This window comes from Dermacentor variabilis, chromosome 1, assembly GCF_050947875.1.
Source record: "Dermacentor variabilis isolate Ectoservices chromosome 1, ASM5094787v1, whole genome shotgun sequence".
Lineage (NCBI taxonomy): Eukaryota > Metazoa > Arthropoda > Arachnida > Ixodida > Ixodidae > Dermacentor > Dermacentor variabilis.
Window position 1 is genome coordinate 132,457,133 of NC_134568.1, and position 19,832 is coordinate 132,476,964.

General features: G+C 42.4%; 1 protein-coding gene and 1 long non-coding RNA gene across 2 annotated transcripts in view; both read right to left on the minus strand.

The window, feature by feature from the left end:
• The window catches only part of LOC142584757 (uncharacterized), a 152,761-nt gene that overhangs the window by 118,375 nt on the left and 14,554 nt on the right, over window positions 1–19,832 (minus strand). The window lies entirely within an intron of this gene.
• LOC142584810 (uncharacterized) lies at window positions 2,081–18,431 on the minus strand. The gene is made up of 4 exons (XR_012828939.1): window positions 18,218–18,431; window positions 14,680–14,721; window positions 12,635–12,843; window positions 2,081–9,831 (listed from the first exon to the last, which is right to left on the minus strand). It is a non-coding gene; the product is annotated as an uncharacterized LOC142584810 (long non-coding RNA).

The window sequence follows — 19,832 nt, forward strand, 5'->3', positions numbered from 1 at the left end:
CGTGCTCGTCTCGCGCCCCGGAGGCCCGGGTTTGATTCCCACCCAGACTGAAATGTACCAGATTTTCTTTTATAAGTCATTTATTTACTTATTTGCTGTGAATCCGAGCATTTTTAGACATGTTTTCACTCTTTGCGCTGTCGGCCATTTTTGGTACCATCTTTTGGTAGCGCGAACTACGACTGACTTTCGCTCAATGGGGCATATAATGCTTTCGAATTAATAACACCTGCGATACATGAAGTTGTCAGCGGGTGCCGATGAGTGTGCGATGTGATTTTTGCCCACCAAACACTCCTGCCGTCAATGTTGGCTATGAGGTCGGACAACGTTTTCAAGGAAGTAATGGGGATAACAAAGTGTTGTTGGCTCCCCATTTAATTTCATTATATTGGTTTATTTCATTATGAGGCATGGTTATTGCATATTGTAGCATACAAAACGAGCCACTGTCTATTCTTTGTCTCTTTGAAACAAAACTAAACCACAGCAGAAGCTAAAATACTGCCCCACAGTTTCTCTCAAAGCTCACGCAAGAGAGAGAACGAAAGGAAAGGAAAGGCTGGGAGGATAACCAGGTTGCACCTGATTTGCTACCCTACATGGGAGGAGGGGGAGCCAGGCACAAGAAGAAATAGGAAAGTAGGAAACAAAAAGAAGAAAAAATACTGGGACCGTGGATTTGACCGTCACATGCATAGAAAATCACAAATGCTGCTGGAAACTTTAAAGACGACTGGGCTCAGTGCCAGCCTTTGAATGCATGGTGAATGCACGGTGGCCGCTGCTCCTGCGCCGCATTCACAATGCACAAGTTTAATGTGTAGTACATTTCATGAAGAACTGATCTTGTAGGCAGTGCGCTGTCGGCACGCTGGTCATACATTCGACCTCAGAAGTTCTGAAGAGAAAGTAGCATAATATTATTGTGCATTGTAGGTTGCTCGACATTAAAAAGGCACAAATCTACTTGAGAGCAGGGCGATATCTACAGCTTTTATAATAAACTGTTCTTTAGAAGAGCTTTGAAATGAAATTGACACCTGGACAAGCTGTATTAGCTCTCAAGCTCATCTATTGTGTTCTTCTCAATTGAATTATGTTTCTAGCAGCATCGTTGTTCGCAGCAGTACAAATAAAGAGGTTGTGAGACTAAGCAGACTGCACTCCTCACAGATTAGGTTTATACTGCCAGGCTTTTTGACCAGTGATTGTTTTCATCGAGACAACATCATTATCATGGTATCTTCCTAGGGAACAATGTACTTCATGTGCAGTCACGTGCAAAATGAGCTGCAACACAGTCCTTGTGGTCTAAGGGGCCTCATGAGTGCACAGCACTGCTGACACACAAGAATTTTCTTTAATAAATAACAGTAATTGACACAATGTTTACTTATGCAACTTTCCATATGTGGTTGCCTTCATGCTAGGCCCCTTCAGGCCCCTCCCTTTGGCCACGGGCACAGTGTTGCAGTCCATATTGCACTTGACTGTGCATACTTGAACATTCGTGGATGTTTTGTTTCAATAGCAAGTTCAGGACATCTCAACCAGGTTGAATACTTGTCGCAAATATTGGAGTAAAATCCTGAGCTGACACTATCACCACCGACCACTTTGGAATGTACGATTATAGATATGACAAATTGTAAGCGTCAAACAAGCTTGAGCAAGGCGATTGAATATGATGATCGGCAACTACACTGGCCACTATCGTTTTGTCTGCTTTTCTTTATGGGAGCAAGTTTACCCAATGAACTGTTCCATTAATCTTACCTATCATCTCAGGCACTATACTGCCTGTGCACTGTCACAAACCTGTGAGATGCATTTCTATTCCTAACTTGCCCACCCAGGTGAAGTAGGGGTCAAAGGAGGCCAAGCACGTCCTTTGGAATTGTGACAGCCTTCAGCAGGGCCCACTGTGCACATAAGTGAAGTGTGTGTATCCAGATGATAGCATGTGCACTAAGATAATGTCAATTTTTTACATTAAATCTATACATGCGAATCCATGGTAAGAATCAAACTACTTTTCAAACATTCACTGTTCAAATATTCAATTTATTTAGAGGCGCTGAAGTGAAAGCAGTATAGTCATATCGCATATTGGATGTTACTTAAAGGGCCCCTCACCAGGCCACATAGAAAATTTTGGTTACATGCTGGAAGTTATGTGCCCTCCAGGTAGTGTTCTGTCACAATAATTTTTCAAATTGGTTCATTAATAGCCGAGATATAAATGTTTCAGTGCGGCAAACCCATGATTTCAGGAAGCAAGCTTCACTGCTAACACAGACACTCTCTCCACTTGGCCCGTCTAGCCACGGCATGTGAAATTCCTTCCCTGCATTCTCCCATACCGGAGCTCGACGATCGCGTGACACATGCAGTCAGAAGCCCCACTTTCTTTTTTTCCTCGCTTCCTTGCTGCGCCGCGCATTTCCAGTGATGATGTCATGCGTGACCTGTTGTAATTGTCTAATTTTGCACGCTGTGCACAACACCTGACTAGCGGTATAAGTCAGTGCTACGAAAACACTGAGACAGACTCAAGCAGATCACAGAGCATGATTGCGCGCTGCAAGATGGCTGAAAATGACACAGTTTCGGTGTCTGCGTATACGACTGCACGACGTGGGAACAAGCAGACGAAATGGAAGTACCTCTTTCTTGCTGCGGTGTGAAGTAAAACAAAAACTTGCAGACATTCAGTTTTATTATTTCTCTAAACTTTAATTAATCTATTGAAGCAACAGATTACTCAAATAACAGACGTTGCCTTGAATAATTCTCAAAGTGACACATCACTATAAGCGACTTCACAGCACAGACACGTATGTAGGCGCACTTGCGCCTATACCAACTAGTATATCATATCCTCTGGCTTGGAGCGCAGTACCAGTGAGAAGAGCAAATGGTGTTCGGTTTGAAATTCCAGCTCTCTCCACGGCATGTAGTGATGTAATAATTAGCAGACACAATCATTAGCACAAATTGTATGCACTACGCTTGTCAGCTCAAAATGACCAGACCTAGTGAGGGGCCTTTAAGATTACTAAAATGCAGAAATCAGTTTGATGGTGGTGCGATACATATTGCTTAAAATAATTGTTTCTTGCAGGACATACAAAGAGAACCGGGAATCTTCACAGGCAGTCAAGAAAAATATATTTCATTCTGAAATATTATTTAAGTGAGTACACCGACATTTTTTCTTTCCTTTTCTTTCCACAGTTCTTCAATTGCATTTTTCTCAGCAGTGTTTCTGTTCGTAGCAATACAAATAACATATGTTCCATGATCACGTGGAATGTACACACGACGGATGAAGCATACATACTACCATGTTTTTTGGCTAGTGATTGCTTTCATTGAGTTAAGATATCACTTATCATGTTAGTGCTTTCAAGAAATGTGTGCTAGATGTATACATGTTGAAACCTTCACTAGCGAGATTGAGTAATTAATCATTTCAGAACAGTAGACTGATGGGCTAGTTGGTGTGGCATCACGTACAGTGTAGTGCAAACACTACACTTGGAGCACATGGCTGTCGGCCATTCTTGAGCCACCAGTTGGCTTTGGGGTAACCCAGGTGGTGCACTGTGGTATACGATGAAAGTGAGGGCCTTTGTGAGGCATTGTGATTGTATCTGACCCCCCCCCCCCCCAGCAAACTTGCCAGCGCTCACTGGTGCCGTAAAAAGTGCCGGCCGCCTTGCGGGCCAGATTATTGCGCTTGATTCACTGGTCACAGTACATCATGTTAATCAGATTTCGCACTTGTTACGAAAGTTATGGTTAGTGTTCAGAGTTGCCGGTGTAAACTGAAAAAAAAAAGTAGGCTGATTTGTATTCCCTCAATTCAGTTTTAACCAAAAAAGGTTCTGAAAATAATGTTTACTAGAGATATATGACGGTGACCAGCGTAGCTGCGAGTCCACACGTGCTCTGATGAATTGAGCCTGCTGCAGTCCACCTCCTGCACAAACAATCTATTTTTTTTTTAGTTCTGCCCATTTAGCCTACTGCTGTGATGAAAACAAAAAGCAGAGAGGGGATTACTCAGAGAGGTGGAGGAGCCTTGGCCCAGGCTTAGCACTCTTTGCGCTACAGCCACGGATGTGGATGAGCTGGTCAAGTTCACTGATGATGGTGACACGGGATCGTATTGACGCACGTATAAATAATTTGTTTTCGGTGACCATTTTCCTGGCAGATGCTTCTGCACCATATTGACGATGTGAAAGGTTAAGGCACAGTTTTACAAAAAAAAAAATGGATTTTGCAGGCAGGACATTTTCAGCCCTTTCCTTCGACATTCAACTCATGCAAGGGGTCTGGGTTCACCTGGGTTGCCATGCGGCATGTAGGAATGAAGTTACAGGTTCGTTTCATGCAGATGCTGCAACAGTGACTTATAAAATGTATTATCTAAGAGCTGTCGTTCATAGTTTTCAGGTCGGTCACTTCTCAACTTCACACCCTTAAGTACGCTTTCTCAGACTGTCTTTGTCCTAGGGCACATCTAAAGTAGACAGAAACTGAAGCACTTTGGACACTGGACATTTTCTTGATATAGTTGACCTCAGTTACAAGTGACGGCTGGTGTAAGGGCCACCCAGCTCGAAGAATCCGGAGAGACTATCCACCCGAGAAAGATTGTGGGGAAGGAGCAGACATGTGGGAAGATGAGGGCACGCGTGTCCTGCCAGGGCAGATTTTTGGCCAATGAGGACAAAGCAGGGCTCAGAGGGAAGTAAACCAGGAAGAATTACAAGTAGCAAGAGAAAGAGATCATTGCGGTCCGCAAAGTAATTGTTGTGGTCACGGCCTTATGCCTGCACTTAGTCGATGGTAATGATTACATGGGAAGACCGGCAGCATTTTCGTCAATTGTTGGAGCTGCCTAATTGTGCTGAGGCTCTTATTATAGATGTGGTCTTCTTTGACACTGGGCAAGTTGCTGGGGGCTTTGATCACATCGTGTATAGATTGCAGCTCAAATAATAATGAATCTGCAAAATTTGTTGCATACCGGTGCAGAGCTTGGATGTCAAAATGTGTCGGACTTAAAAAAGTTACCTATACTCCTATTGGGTTAACTGCCACAACTGTGTAGATCACATGGTGCCCACTATGTATGGATGTTTAAATTGTTGGGATCAACAGAACCTATTGGTGGAGCTTAGTCGTCTTTAACATTAGTGTTTATTCACACGCAATACCACAGTGGACCATTGTCTACCCTTACCAAATATTGTTGAAAAGATATTTAAATGCCATGTCACGTCAACAAATGACATTGAAAGTACATGAGGTATTAGGGAAGCATCATTGAGAAAGTTTTTGACAAGTATTGATAATTGGCCATCGACAGTTTGTTGAAACATCATTGCCACATTTCAATTTGCGAAGCATTGATCTATTGTTGAAACCATGTTAAATGTCAATAGTGAAAGCCCAGTGAAGAAATGTTGGTGTTGAGTGTCACCATTGAAAGCCCATCGAAAGCCCATTGAAGGCATATGTACTTGTAATGACTTTCCAGAATGACACCAGTTTCGAGACATGTGCCACCAAACTGGCCGTAAAAATGCACTGTTCCACTTCTTTAACACCCCATTCTGCATTGAAGCACAAATGTAGCTGGAATTCCTGTGTGTTTCGTCCCATATTTTTGGAAATACAGTCAAACCTCGATGTAACAAAATTCTCGACATAATGAAGTATTTAACTTTTCATAACCCCTTGTCCAAAAACATGTATCTAGAACCTCAATATAACAAAGTATGTATGTGATTTCAATATAACGAAATTTCGCTTTCACCGCAAAGGAATGCCGAGACAACAAATGGAAACTTTCGCGGATGCAGATAGTCAAATTATTGAATTACAAGTGGCTGTTTGCAAACTCGCCTCAAATCGCGCACTGCACGACAGGAGGGACTGCCGTAGTGGAGCCGCATCATGTTCTGTATAAAGTCTATGTGCAATAAGATCCTATCGTGCCTCGCGTACTTTGTGCTTTGGGTGTGAGTGAACGTGTACGAGGGTGAGAAAGAAAGATATGGTAGCTTCACGCATGAGTGCCGTCTCCCTGCGTGAGCAAAGAGAAAGAGGGGGAAGGGAGCGAGCTCGCGGTAACGCAATCAAGCGCGTGCGAGGTGCGGGGTGGGAGGGAATGTAAGTTGGCGCGTGTCGCAATTCCTGGTGCTCGTTTCGGCCATGGTTGCACATAAGCGCAGCTGAGTGCATACGCAGCCGCGCACCCTGCTTTAGAGGTAATCTGCTGCATGTAGAAGGAGTGGGTGTGCCGAGGCAGCGTGCCATCATGTAAGCTGTCTTCCCGCGCGTTTAATATTGGAGGTTGGGTAAGCTCGAGTTTCAGTGACTTGTTGGAGTGAGAGGCAGATGAAGCATTCTCTCCCCGCTGCCAGTGCTTTTCATGATAGCGTCAACCCAGTGTGGGAGACGCTATCAGCCATGGGGCCGGAGTGCATGTGAAAGCATGGCTGTCTTTGCTTAAGTCGCACTGCCGATGTGAAGATATCGTCGACGTGGCATGAAACCGTATCATTCGTCGTCGACTGCCAAATTCATCAAAACGAATTGTTTTCTCATTCAAACTTGCTTTTTTCGACTGCCCAATAAGTTGGAAAATTCTGCGGCCCCTTTCCGTGCAAAAAAAAAAGAAAATAAATCGATCCGCAACTGTACTTATTTGCATAGAAGGTCAAATTTCCATACAATGAAATTTCTATATAGCGAAACAAATTGCCAATTTTACCTACTTCATTATATCGAGGTTTAACTTTCTCGAAACTGGTGTCATCTTGGAAATTCATCTTAAGCAGATACGGCTTGCAACCTCACCGGCTACAATTTGTAAATTGCAATATCTGCTGTAAAGAAATTATGTGAATTAGTAAATTTGTGAGAATTAGTTGAATATGTGTTTCAATTTCTTGTGCTAGTAATGTGCACCTGTGAATAATCTAGCTCAAGAACAAAAATTATGCTATCTGCAGCTACAGGCGATTTTTAAAATTTCCATGAAACTAAAAATTATCCCTCTGTATAATCCTCATTTATTGGCTGACTGGCATGTGCCAATTTCACTAAACATTACATACCTCTGAAACATGGCAATTGCTATAAGTGATGCCATGGTAGTACTTTATTGAGCTGCATTGCTTGTTGTATGATCCAGTTGCGTTTTCTGTCATGATTACTATAGGTGCCTGAGCAGGTCATTCCATACCAAGTGACTTATTCATTTTGACTACTTCTGATTTTTATATGAAAAGCCATGGCTATTAGTAACCTGCTGGAAGACATTGAAAAATTATTCCTCATGCGACTTCGATTTCAATTTTATTCAATATCATCATCAACCTATTTTATGTCCACTGCAGGACGAAGGCCTCTCTCTGCGATCTCCAATTACCCCTGTACTGCGCTAACCGATTTCAACTAGCACTCGCGAATTTCCTAATTTCATCACGCCACCTAGTCTTCTGCCGTCTTCGACTGCGCTTCCCTTCTCTTGGTACCCATTCTGTAACCCTAATAGTCCAACGGTTATCTAACCTGCGCATTGCATGACCTGCCTAGCTCCATTTCTTTCTCTTAATGTCAATTAGAATATCGGCTATACCCGTTTACTCTCCGATCCAAACCGCTCTCTTTCAGTCTCTTAACGTTATGCCTAGCATTCTTCGTTCCATCGCTCTTTGCGCAGTCCTTAACTGGTTCTAAAGATTCTTTGTCAGTCTCCAAGTCTCTGCCCAATATGTCAGCACTGGTAAAATGCACTGATTGTACACCTTCCTTTTCAATGCTAATGGTAAGCTTTCAGTCAGGAACTGACGTCCATTGTATGCAATCCAACCCATTTTTATTCTATGAATTTCCTTCTCATGATCAGGGTTCCCTGTGATTAATTGACCTAGGTAAACGTACGCCTTCACAGACTCTAGAAGCTAACTGGCGATCCTGAACTCTTGTTCCCTTGCCCAGCTATTCATCATTATCTTCTGCATATTAAGCTTTAACCTCAATCTTGCACTCTCTCTGTTAAGGTCCTCAATCATTTGTTGTAACTTGTCTGCAGTATTGCTGAATAGAACAATGTCATCGGCAAACTGAAGGTTGCCGAGATATTCGCCGTTGATCCTTACTCCTAACCCAGTTTAATAGCTTGAATACTTCTTCCAAGCATGCAATGAATAGCATTGTAGAGATTGCGTCTTCTTGTCTGACCCCTTTCTTTATAGGTATCTTCCTACTTTTCTTGTGCAGGATTAAGGTAGCTGTGAAATTTCTGTAGATATTTTCCAAGATATTTACATAAGCCGTCTGTACTTCTTGATTACGTAATGCCTCTTTGACTGCTGGTATCTCTACTGAATCAAATGCCTTTTCGTAATTTATGAAAGCCATATAGAGAGGCTGATTGTACTCTGCTGATTTCTTGATTATCTGATTAATTACATGGATGTGATCTATTGTAGAGTATCCCTTACTGAAGCCAGCCTGTTCCCTTGGTTGGCTTAAGTCCAGCGTTGCCGTTATTCTATTGCAAATTATCTTGGTGAATATTTTATATAATACTTTTATATAATACTCGGAGTAAGCTAATAGGCCTATAATTTTTCAGTTCATTAATGTCTCCCTTTTTGTGGATTAGTATAATGTTTGCATTCTTCCAGTTTTCTGGGACCCTTGTAGTTGATAGACATTTCGTATAGAAAGCCGCCAGTTTTTTAAGCATTATGTCACCTCCATCTTTGATTAAATCGACTGTTATTCCATCTTCTCCTGCTGCTTTTCCCCGTTTCATGTCTTGCGAGGCTCTTCTGACCTGATCGCTAGTTATAGGAGGAGTTTGTGTATCCTGTTCATTACTGTTTCGAATGGAGGCATCCTGACTTCTCCGAGTAGTGTACAGGTCAGTGTAGAATTCTTCCGCTGTTGTTACTATACCTTCGAGATTGCTGATGATATTTTATTCAGTGCCACAAAAAAAAGTTAGATGAAAGAATTCACAAAGAATCTTGTTTCATGCATATATGAAAGGCAAATGATTGCCATTACCGGAGAGATATAGTTGCACACTAAATTCAAGCGAACTTATATCTCTTACTTCTAACTCATATATTGGGATAGCAAAATAACCTGTTTTTGCGAACTTATGTAAACTATAGTTTTTATTGAACAGAACCACTCTGACAATGACAACACAGATGCACTTGCAGGTGAATGTATGAAACCAAATTTTTTTGAAAAATTTCCCATTGTACCTACTTTTGTTTCATCAAACAAACTTGAAATGATATGCCATCGTGGAACAGTTTTTAAACAAAACTGGGTTGTTTGGCATGAAATGACCCGAAATACCTAAAAAATGAAATAGTAAAGAAACACTATCTATGGTGGAACTATATAAAAATGTAACATAAAAATGTACTTAAATTTATAAATCATAACATGCGTATTCTGGTTTGAGCCATCCAACATAGGCTCTTCATGAGACTTGCACTGGAAACATAAATAAAATTAACACAAAAATATCGAGGGTTACAAAAGTACCACATTTGTATGCTCGTTTGAGAAATCCCGATTGGGCTCTTCAGGAAACTAACATAACAAGCATAAATGAAATTAGCATAAAAATATTGAGAGTTACGAAAGCACAACACTTTTGGTTTGAGCTGTACATCTTGGGATCTTCCAGAAACTTTAGGTCCCATGCGAGAAGAGAGGCCATTGTGTTCTTTATAGAGAACATGTTGGTACCAGGAAATTTGTGACAGGTGAATCCTGCAAAAATCACACACACAAAAAAAAATAAACAGAACAAGTTTTAAGAACCAAGTTTCACATGCAAGAGTGTGGCATACAGTATGTCCTCATTGTGAAAAAATTGATTCATTTGTTTTGCTTTATTCAAACTCTTTGCGGGTACAACTACAGAGCAATGACCAGATTATTTTCTTCGATGTGGAGTGGCACTGAACTCCACTTAGTATAAAATGCAGAAGAGGGCAAAGAGGAACAGCCCACTGTGGCAGGATAACTTTATGAATATCCTCGATGTCAAAGATGTGAACTTTGCTTGCTTAGAAACAAAATGCTGAAAAAAACTTAATGTCCTTCTTGAAGAAAACTAAGGGGTCTACTGGCAACTAAAATCATTTCTTGTAATTTTCATAATTAAAATGTGCAGCACCTTATTGCGCTTGTGCTCCAAACACAATACTGTCAAGTCACTAGAATTGAATGTGGCTTCATTTGAATTTCCGTTTCACAAGCTCACATGCAATTGAAGTGCACTTCTCACCTTACAATGGCCGTTCTTAGGACTCTCTACTTTAAAGAAATACTGCTTATAAATAAGTGTGTTTGCTGCTTCACTGACTGTTAAAACAAGGATTCTATGTAGTTTTGCGCCAATATGGTTACACTAACACATATGCAGAACATGACAGCTATATGAAGAAATGCTCAGTCTTCTAAGAGCCATATGCAAGTGGAATGGCTTCTTTAACTCCTTGAGGGTCACTGCCACATGTGTGGCGGCGACGGAACATTAGAAAAAACCCGCCTTTTCACAATGAAGCATTGCCTAACATCACACCGGAGGTGCTGCAACTTTCTGGGGCTTCTAGAAAAAATTCTTATTGTGCTGCCACCCCTTGGCTTTCACCAAAACTGATTTTTTTCTTAGCTCTATGGTGGCTGCCACTGCAGTAGTTTAGGAGTATTCCTGCTTCACCTAGTTTACTAAAATATCATTTGTAAATTTCATTACACAAAATAAAATTATGCTACTTTATCCTGCGCACAACAATAAACTATGTGTAAAATTACAAATACTAAAAAAATTTTCTCACTTTATTGTCACTTCAAAAATTACTTGCGAATCATTTTTTTCGAAAAGTCCCCTTGAATTTAAAATTTGCATTAAAAATATTAGAAGTCTGAAATAGTAATTTTGGGACCGAATCAAATATGAATCGAATAATGTCAGAAGTGAATCGAATCGAATAGTTTTGAATAGTTTTTAAATAATGAACAGCCATTATCACAATTAATATAAGATCCTAGTATTCTTAAAGTTAGCAAGTTTCTGTCATTGCATACTATGTTATGAAGCACTGTTTATTAAAAGCACAAATTAAGCAGTAAACGAGAAGTTTCTTCACATACACAGGGCTCTTCAGTAAGAGTGAATGATTGCTGAACAGCCTGCAAAGCACAGCTGCCTAAGAAACCTGGCCTGCTCTACTATACAAGTTCTCATGTTTTGACTATACTATGCCCACGGAGATGAAAACTTACCATACTTTTGCTCCAATTTTATGTTTAATTGGCATTTTGAAATACTATGAAAAAATAGTGTGAAAAAAATATCAGTTATGCACAGCGACTATTCGATTCGGTCTTCAAATCAAATATTCATTATTTGAATCGAATCAATTCATTATTTGAAAGTTTCGAATATTCACACAGCCCTAAAAAAGACATAACCCCTAAATTGGGAGACGTATTTTCCATAAAATATGATCCTCAACAGGTTAAACAAGAGCAACTTGAGAACCCATTCATCTTTTCGATAAATTCAGTCCCATAGGGTACTTGAGCATTGGTTTGTAGTAACCCTGTAAACAGGCAAGTGCTCCCTTGAAGGAAGAAAGGAGGAGACACTTCCAACAATTTCAGAATGGAAGTTGTGGACATGTCTCATGGTCTGCAAAAAGCTTTCAACCGTATTCACCAAGGGTCTATTCAGTGCTGCTAAGTTTATGTAAACATGAGGGGAAAAGCCACATAAATGTATTCTTGCCATATCTTAGAATACAAAGTGATAAGTTGCAAGTTAGTAACTAAGTTAGGTGCCTAGAATGAATGAGCGTTTGCTAAACATAGTGATGCTGGCAACTCTGTCCCCATTGTTGCTTTGATCGAAACAACCAAACAAAAATGCCACATAAGTTACCTATATGCTGAAAGGCATATAGGCAATTATATGTGGTCTACATGTAAATATATGTGGTCTGGCACCACATGGACCTCCTTCAAGACAGGAGCAACTTTAATTAAATGTGGTCGGTTAGAATAGTTGAAACCACTGTGTTTTGTGTTACAGAAACTGGAGGGCCATTTTGATTGCTGAAATTTGGTGGAAGTGCTGTCCCTCGAGTTGAGCAGCAACTGCACTTGAGCATAGCTTCACCACAATTCCTATATTACAACAACACTTTCAGGCTACTTAAGCATATCCTCCATGCCATTAGATTGGTAGCGTGCTTCACAGACAACTATTCAGTGCAATCACATTCAAGTAGCACTTCTAATGCCCAATTGCAGCTCATTTTGACTAGTGGAGCCATCAACAACTTCTGGCAATTCAGGCAGCGTTTAAAATTTAGAAGCATTTGTGTATGGAGCTGTTAAGCACTTAAGGTCATATAAACAGTAATTCCAAATGGTAGGCTGTTATTGCACGCAGTTGAAGGCACAGGCTACTTGAAAGTCATTTGTTATGCAAATGGCAAGTTGCTAACTTAAAATACAATATGCAAATGCAAAAATGCAAAGGGAAAGGATGTACGGTACTTGCCTATAACAGCATTGACCCTGGTGGGGTCAAGAGCCTATTTTTGATCCTTGATGTTCTTGTTTCCAAAGGGCGAGTGGCCCGTCCCATGAGGTCTTCCTCTGTGGCGGACACGCAAAGTCCTTGCAAACTTGCCTCGCTCATCATGGCAGGCTGTGGTAAGCTGTGCCAGGATCACTTCCTCAATGAGCACTCCTCTAACCTATGTGAACCTGCACATTAAATAAATCTTAGCAAGGTAGTTTTAAGGCTTTTAAAAAAGCACATTTACACAAAAGCCTTACTCCAAATATATCACAACAATTGTGCCTGTTGCAGATCTAGAATGCTAATCTTACTTGGCTGGTTTCATAGGTTCTTATGCTGTTTGGATGCCACATGCTTCAGAAAAACTAAGAATTTATCCAGCACAAACAAGAAAAACAATAAGTAGACCAAAGTATCGAAAACATACAGGATTTTTTCATGCAATTAACATTCTTAGGATACTTCACGTACTTGCAAGTGTCTGTCTCCAACAATTTTCCCACCAATTTCTATCACTCTATGGTCTAATGGGTAGAATATTGGGCTGCTATGTGGAGGGAAGCGTGTTCATAACTAACCGTCTGACCAGCTTGGGTCACTGGGTACGTGGCCCTGGGTCTACAATAAGTGTCTACAGAAGTTCAGGTATAGCTACTGGCATGACCTCATTATAGTATAGCGCTACAGATAGTTTCAGTTTCACCAGTGTTTCCTTCCACATAAAAAAAAAAAATTGGTGGCACAACCATCCTTTGAAGATAGTATGCAACCATGGCGAATGAGCACTAAAAAGAAAGACAATTTCAGACATACTTGTAAACGACCTTCATACAATACAAAAGAATTCACTCGTGCTGTGACAAACTATAAGACACAAAACGAAAGATTGGTGGCACTGCTGCCTTGAAGTTCCCGCACTGGCTTGCTGTGACATCATGGATTTCGATGGTGTTTGCTTGGGTTTAGCTAATTCTTTTACATATAAAGGTGTTCTTCACTGTACTGAAGAAGAGCCAAAGACCGAAATTATACAGCGTCAAGAACTTTTACTGAACCAAAATGACCCAAGTTCGTAAAAATACTTGAATTCCATGATGTCACAATGAGGTATTAGCGCTGGGGTTTTGGGGCAATACTCAGAAAATAAAAATTTGAGCTTCATTTTCTCATCTAATAATCAACCCACTAAAAACAAATTAACAGAAATAGAGATTTTAAAAGGATGCTCTTTCAGTTTTTGATTTAGGGTGTCTTTAGTGTCCCCTTAATACAAAACATTTGCCTCAATAATAGGATAACATACATCACTGACTCTCATTAAATTGAGATTGTCAGTATGGCAGAGGGCATGCACTGGCTGATCCAGAGAGGAGCCCTGCCACCTTCCCCCAACCTCCCTCCCCACCTCCCAATTTCCTATTGTTTTATGAGCAGCAATTCGGTTTCTGCATCTTAAGAGAGGCAATGCCAAGGAGATTCATGCGAGCTGGTTACAGCATGCAGTCGCTGACACTGCACACCATCCAGCTTGGCATCAATCTCTCCGGAATTTTGTATCTTGAAATGCAGAAAGCCCGGATTACTGCTCATTCTTCAACCAACTTTCTCAATGAGTGCTCCTGTTTTTGGTCTGACACCACTACTAGTGCACTGCTGTATGACATATACATTTATTCTGCTGAAACTAGAAAGACGTGTACTCATGTTGGCCCCTAATGTGTACACCAAGTTTCTGAATGCCCCTCCTATAACAGGCATATACTTTGACATGGCATATTCTATGTTTAATTTGTCAACAAGTGACACTGAAATTTACTCCCAGTTCCGGTGCATTTGCAATGTCTCTCAGCTGAGCGATAAGTAATCACGTCTGCTATTTAAGGTACTGTGCACTAAATGAATGGAGGAAATGCTTGCGGTTGCACCAGCAATGTTTTTCTTCTGCTCCCTGCAATACATTCTCACGTCATCACTGCATTTGATCATGGTGATGCTATACAGTGAATGGCCAAAGAATTTACCTTTCACATTTTAGTTGTGGTGCCTCCAGACTCATTTTGAATCTGGAAATGGATGTCAGTATTAAAATATGAAGTCACGGTGCACCAAAAGCAACAATCAAAACAGTTACATGGACCATTAAGCTGATATAAATGACTGATTGAAAACATTGAAATGTGGCTGCTCTTGCCATTGGCAGTGTGAGGTGGATAAATAATCTATTTTTAATTTCTCTCCTAAGTTTTAAAATGATTTCTGCTCATCTACTGAACTGTTATGGCTATATCTCAAAGGCAGCTCCTTCACATAAAACCACAGTTCTGCATTTCTTTATTTGCCTTCTAGCTGCTCCTACTAAAGTTTGCTTACTCTCAATGAAAGTATTGCATAGAACTACCCTACCAACAAAGCATTGTTTCAAGCTTGTGGCAAAGTAATTTAGTTCACAAGGATGCACTCTCCGTTCACTGCGTCCTCTTTATACAGGGTGTCCCAGCTAACTTTAGCCAGATTGAAAAATTGAAAATGCCACATAGCTGGACAGAACAAAGGTAATGTTGTTTGCCATCTCTTGGAGATACTCAGACTATTTCTTTCATTCTGCCGAATTAGATAATTAGTCTTCATTAATTAATCAACTTCTCAAATATTGTGATTAGATGGAGAATGTCAGAAAATTGTAGAGCGGCATGAATAACTCCCGATACAGCTTTCTGTTCCTCAATACGTGGTACATAAAAATGTTTTTCCGAGCGTGAAAGAAGCCCATGAATACAGGCAAAGTGCCCGGAGTGGCCAGTCGCGCAACAATTTTGCATGCATTTACGGGCTACTTTCATGCTAGGAAAAACACTTTTATGTAACATGTATTGAGCAACAGAAAGCTGTATGGAGAGTTTTTCATGTCGCTCTACAATTCTATAATTGGCACTTTTTGTCTAATTATAACATTTGAGTTGATTAATTAAGACCAATTATCTAATTAGGTGGAATGAAATAAATAGTTTCAGTATCTCCAAGTGACAGCAAACAATGTTACCTTTGTTCTGTCCACCTACGTGGCATTTGCATACTTTTTAACTCTGGCTAAAGTTAGCTGGGAGACCCTGTAGTGTGCGAATGCGAAGAAAAAAAATTTCTGACATATCTACTTCTGTGATAGCAAAAGACATTGCTAATTTTTTACGATTTTTTTACGTTTATGTTGTCGATAATGCATACAGGCCATCTGTAAGCACAGTGGGATGACATGGCAGATATACCAAGGCATTTTGTTCCCTTACCGATTTTCAGACTTTGTTAAATCGATGAGTTACTGAAGTGCCAAAAGCTGAAATCTCATGCGATTGCATTATTTTCAATGTTCTATCCCACTAAAGTAGAACCTAGAATTCATGGAATCTGCTTTTTTTGTGAGTGAACGAGCACCTACGCGAAGCCATTCGTGCGAAGCACTCGATGGTGTCAAACAGAGAAGACGGGGAAAAAAAAAGAAAAAAAAAAAAAAAAACCATCCCCGATGACTGCGATTCTTCCTAATGCAAATTTTGAGTGCAGCTCTATATACATGTTTTCATTTCGTGATATATTGCCCGACGCAGACAGGCTGTCTCGTGCGGCATGTTGCAAGCGAAGCGAAGTGTGGCACGGCTGCCTTGCGAATCGGGAGATTGCGAATGGCAGCGCTTGGGTGATGCGTGGGCACAATTCACAGCAGCTGCTGCAGACAGACCTCCGCTCATGCAGTGCTGTGTTTCCAGGCAAGGTTCTGACAGGTGTTGTAGAAGTCGTGGGCGTGGTAGTGCTGAACTTAGCGTCAAAAAGGCTGGGCATAATTACACTTATTCAATTACGTCTCTTTACTAGTTGTAACAACGTGTCATTAATCTGTATTATTGGTGGCGCCTACAGGACACTGAAGTGGCAACGGGGACATCAAAGCAACCCGGTCTGGTCCAAGGGTTGGGGCTCGCCGAAGCCTGCGCGTGCCAGGGGTGTATAAGATCGGCTGTCCGCGATCTTATGCACTTCTGGCACGATTCCGCCTCGGTGGCCCCAACCCACGGACTGCCCTGCTTCTAGCTAGATCCCCCAATGCCCTAGAGATCCTGTGCCGCCCCCTTTATTATAATCTCAGGTGCTCTTCTGAGGCCTCTGTTTGCCGATAACATGTGCTCTCCTGGAGCAGTACTTGTAAAAAAATCAAATCTATTGCCGTGATGAAAAAAAGCATCCAGCAATGAAAAAAGTGCCCCGCAATACACCAGTCATAATCTTGCCTTGTTTCCATATATGGTATCGCTGGTCACGCTCGCCGCATGCCTTATCAATGGCGTCAACGGTAACAAACAACAGGGTGCTATTCTGGCGCCAGCTCGTAGCGGTCGTCGCCGCAGAATCCATCTTGCGTGACACTACGCTTTTCTTCCCACGCTTTCACCATACCCTACTCCTCCGCTTTGCTCTTCACACTCTCTTCGCTATCGCCATCTTTCATCCCCTGCTGTGCACCGCCTACGCTCTTTCAGATCCTTCACTGTGCTCGTTCGCTTGGTTACGCCGAGGGCTGCCGACACTCAACACAGGCACGGGCGCCTAAGAGCTGCACTCTAAAAAGTTGAACGCGTGCTAACTGGTGGAAAACAAAACATGCGTGGTTGGCAAGGCACATAACCCGATGATTCCACAGCATTCAGTGAAACCAACTCATTTTATCCCACCTAACCTATATAATCACATGTACACCCGGCCACAAAATATTACGGACCATGAAATATGAGAAGAAAGCTGGATATTTCCGCAACCTCATAACGAAGCCTGGTATTTGCATTTCAGGCCTTGACTAGAATGTGTTAACAACAATGTCGTATACAGTTTTTCTGGGTACTGCTACAGGCGGCTCGGGAATTGAACCTTTTCTGAGATCCCGTGGTCCGTAAATTTTTGTGGCCTGGTGTACACCCTTGCAATTCTTTATTATCGCGCCCAATAGCCTCCTATATGTTTTCTGATCGCACGAGCGTCAACAGCACGGCGTGCCAGCGGCCTTGCAGCAACGCGGGGCACTCGATCCTGAAGCGAACAGCGCAGCAGAATACATTTGAACTGCAAATCACCCGCGCATATTTTCGCCAATCCCACCACACCTCGCTGCTGCAAGGCCGCTGACACGCCATGTAGCGGCGATGCACGTGAATAGACGGCGTGGCGCGAAAGAAAGATTTTTGACTATAGTACAGTTCGGATGATTTCACGTCGAATTGTTTCCCACCAAAACGGCTCATCGGTGCTCGAACACCGTACTAAAAATCGTGGCGCAGATGCCCTTTTAGCTGGCGCCACATGGCTGCTTTACGTCGCCACAAGCGCACAGTGAAGTTAAACCAAGCTCCAATATATAACAAATCTAGTGCTCTAGAACCAATTCTAGCAGCGGAAGGACAGTACTAGGAATGAAAACGAGCATAGAAGCCCGCAGAAGACACGCACAGGCGCCGTACGCACTTTCGTTGATCTCGTCGCAATGAACGAACAAGGGGAATTCGAAAACTCACTCACCTTTGATGTGGCTGAGTCGGAGACGATCATGGTGACCTTCGGTGCAACAAGAAGCCCACAAAAAGCGAGCAACACGCAGGAATACACCCAGGAGGTCGCAGCGAGGCAAATAAAGAGCGCAGAAAACGCAGGAAACTACCCACCAAACCGCACGCACGAGCTCCAACCCAGAGTCAACAGCGCAAACGCGTATTAATTCATACAAGTACATGCATTCAAATACACGCTTATGTACATCGACATGGATGGTAATAATATAAGAAATTTTGTAAGATAATGTTATTGCATGAAAATTGCTGCGGTTTGCAAGTGTATGAATTAACTTCTTTAATTAACTTTTTCTTTATTGCCGTAACGCAGTGTACCGGCCGGATACGTATTGCGCGGGAAATGGTGCAAAATTCAAACGTCGTGCCATGTGTGCACGCACACTTTTCTTCGTTTGGAGTTTTTTTTTTAAACTATAGCTAATACGAGCAGCGAAAAGTGTAATGCCTTTTATCTGCTCTAGAATGCGTAATTTGCGAAATTAGGGCATTTAATCGATATAATAGTGTGAATGTAGATGATAGCTTTATAAGCGTAAGGAATAGAAACCACGCACACAAAGGCCAACCCTTTCTCTACCGGAAAATTGGGGTAAGCGAAGCTTCTACTGCGTGCACCTGACCTTCGTCACAGTTAAGTAACCCACTGGTAACGGTGCCGGATTGCTTCGGTCTCCCGTTACCTCAGCTCGTGATCTCGTTACTGTCGGATTGCCTGGGCTCGGGCGGCTCGGGAGACACCGGTACGATTCGACATCCGTTCCGACGTGCGGCGCAGCATGCTCCGGCATGCGACATACGACGATTCGGGGAACACGGTACGTGCATCCGAACGAGCGAGCGGCGCGTAAGCCCCGCCCAGATCCAGCGGCCCAGCTTGTACGCAAGGATAATTTCATATCCACGTCGAGAAACGCAACATAAACAACTTTGCACAACACTGCTTTGCTTTACGCGATCACTGTCAATAAAGTTGTGCCTGTGCGCGTAACAAAACAGTTCACCGCAGTGCGTTGTCCAGTGACGGCTCCGCCGACAGCCAGCGATAGGGTATCGATCGACATGTGTGCACAGCGCAAAAGAAGAAGACTGAAAGGAAGACACAACACATCCGCTAGTACTAGCGTACCAGGCGCTGCTTTGCAGAACAGACACATTCGAGATAATTTTACTGAACTGGCGACTATTTCGTCTCAAAAAGAATTGTAGCTTGCAAGAAAAAGAAAAAGACGGAGAGAAACCGGCCCGCCGGCGCCGCCACTGTGGAGGGTACATCAGAGAACGTCACATGCCAGCCGCGCTGTCATTGGTTGCGGACAAATGACGGCGCGGTTGTCGGACGCGTCGGACGATGAAAACCTGCCCGGTTTGTGGTATGCCGGGCGTCCGATCCGCGCTTCGGCACGGCAAAACGCCTCGATTCCGGCTGCCGTTCCGGCGCGTCGGAAGCCGGATCGGACCGCGCGTCTGGATCGGCGCGCCGACGGCGAGCCCTTTCACGGGCGAGTTCTCGTCGCCGCTCGTCGAACGATGCCCGTTCCTCGGGGGCCATTCCATCCGTTTTTCGA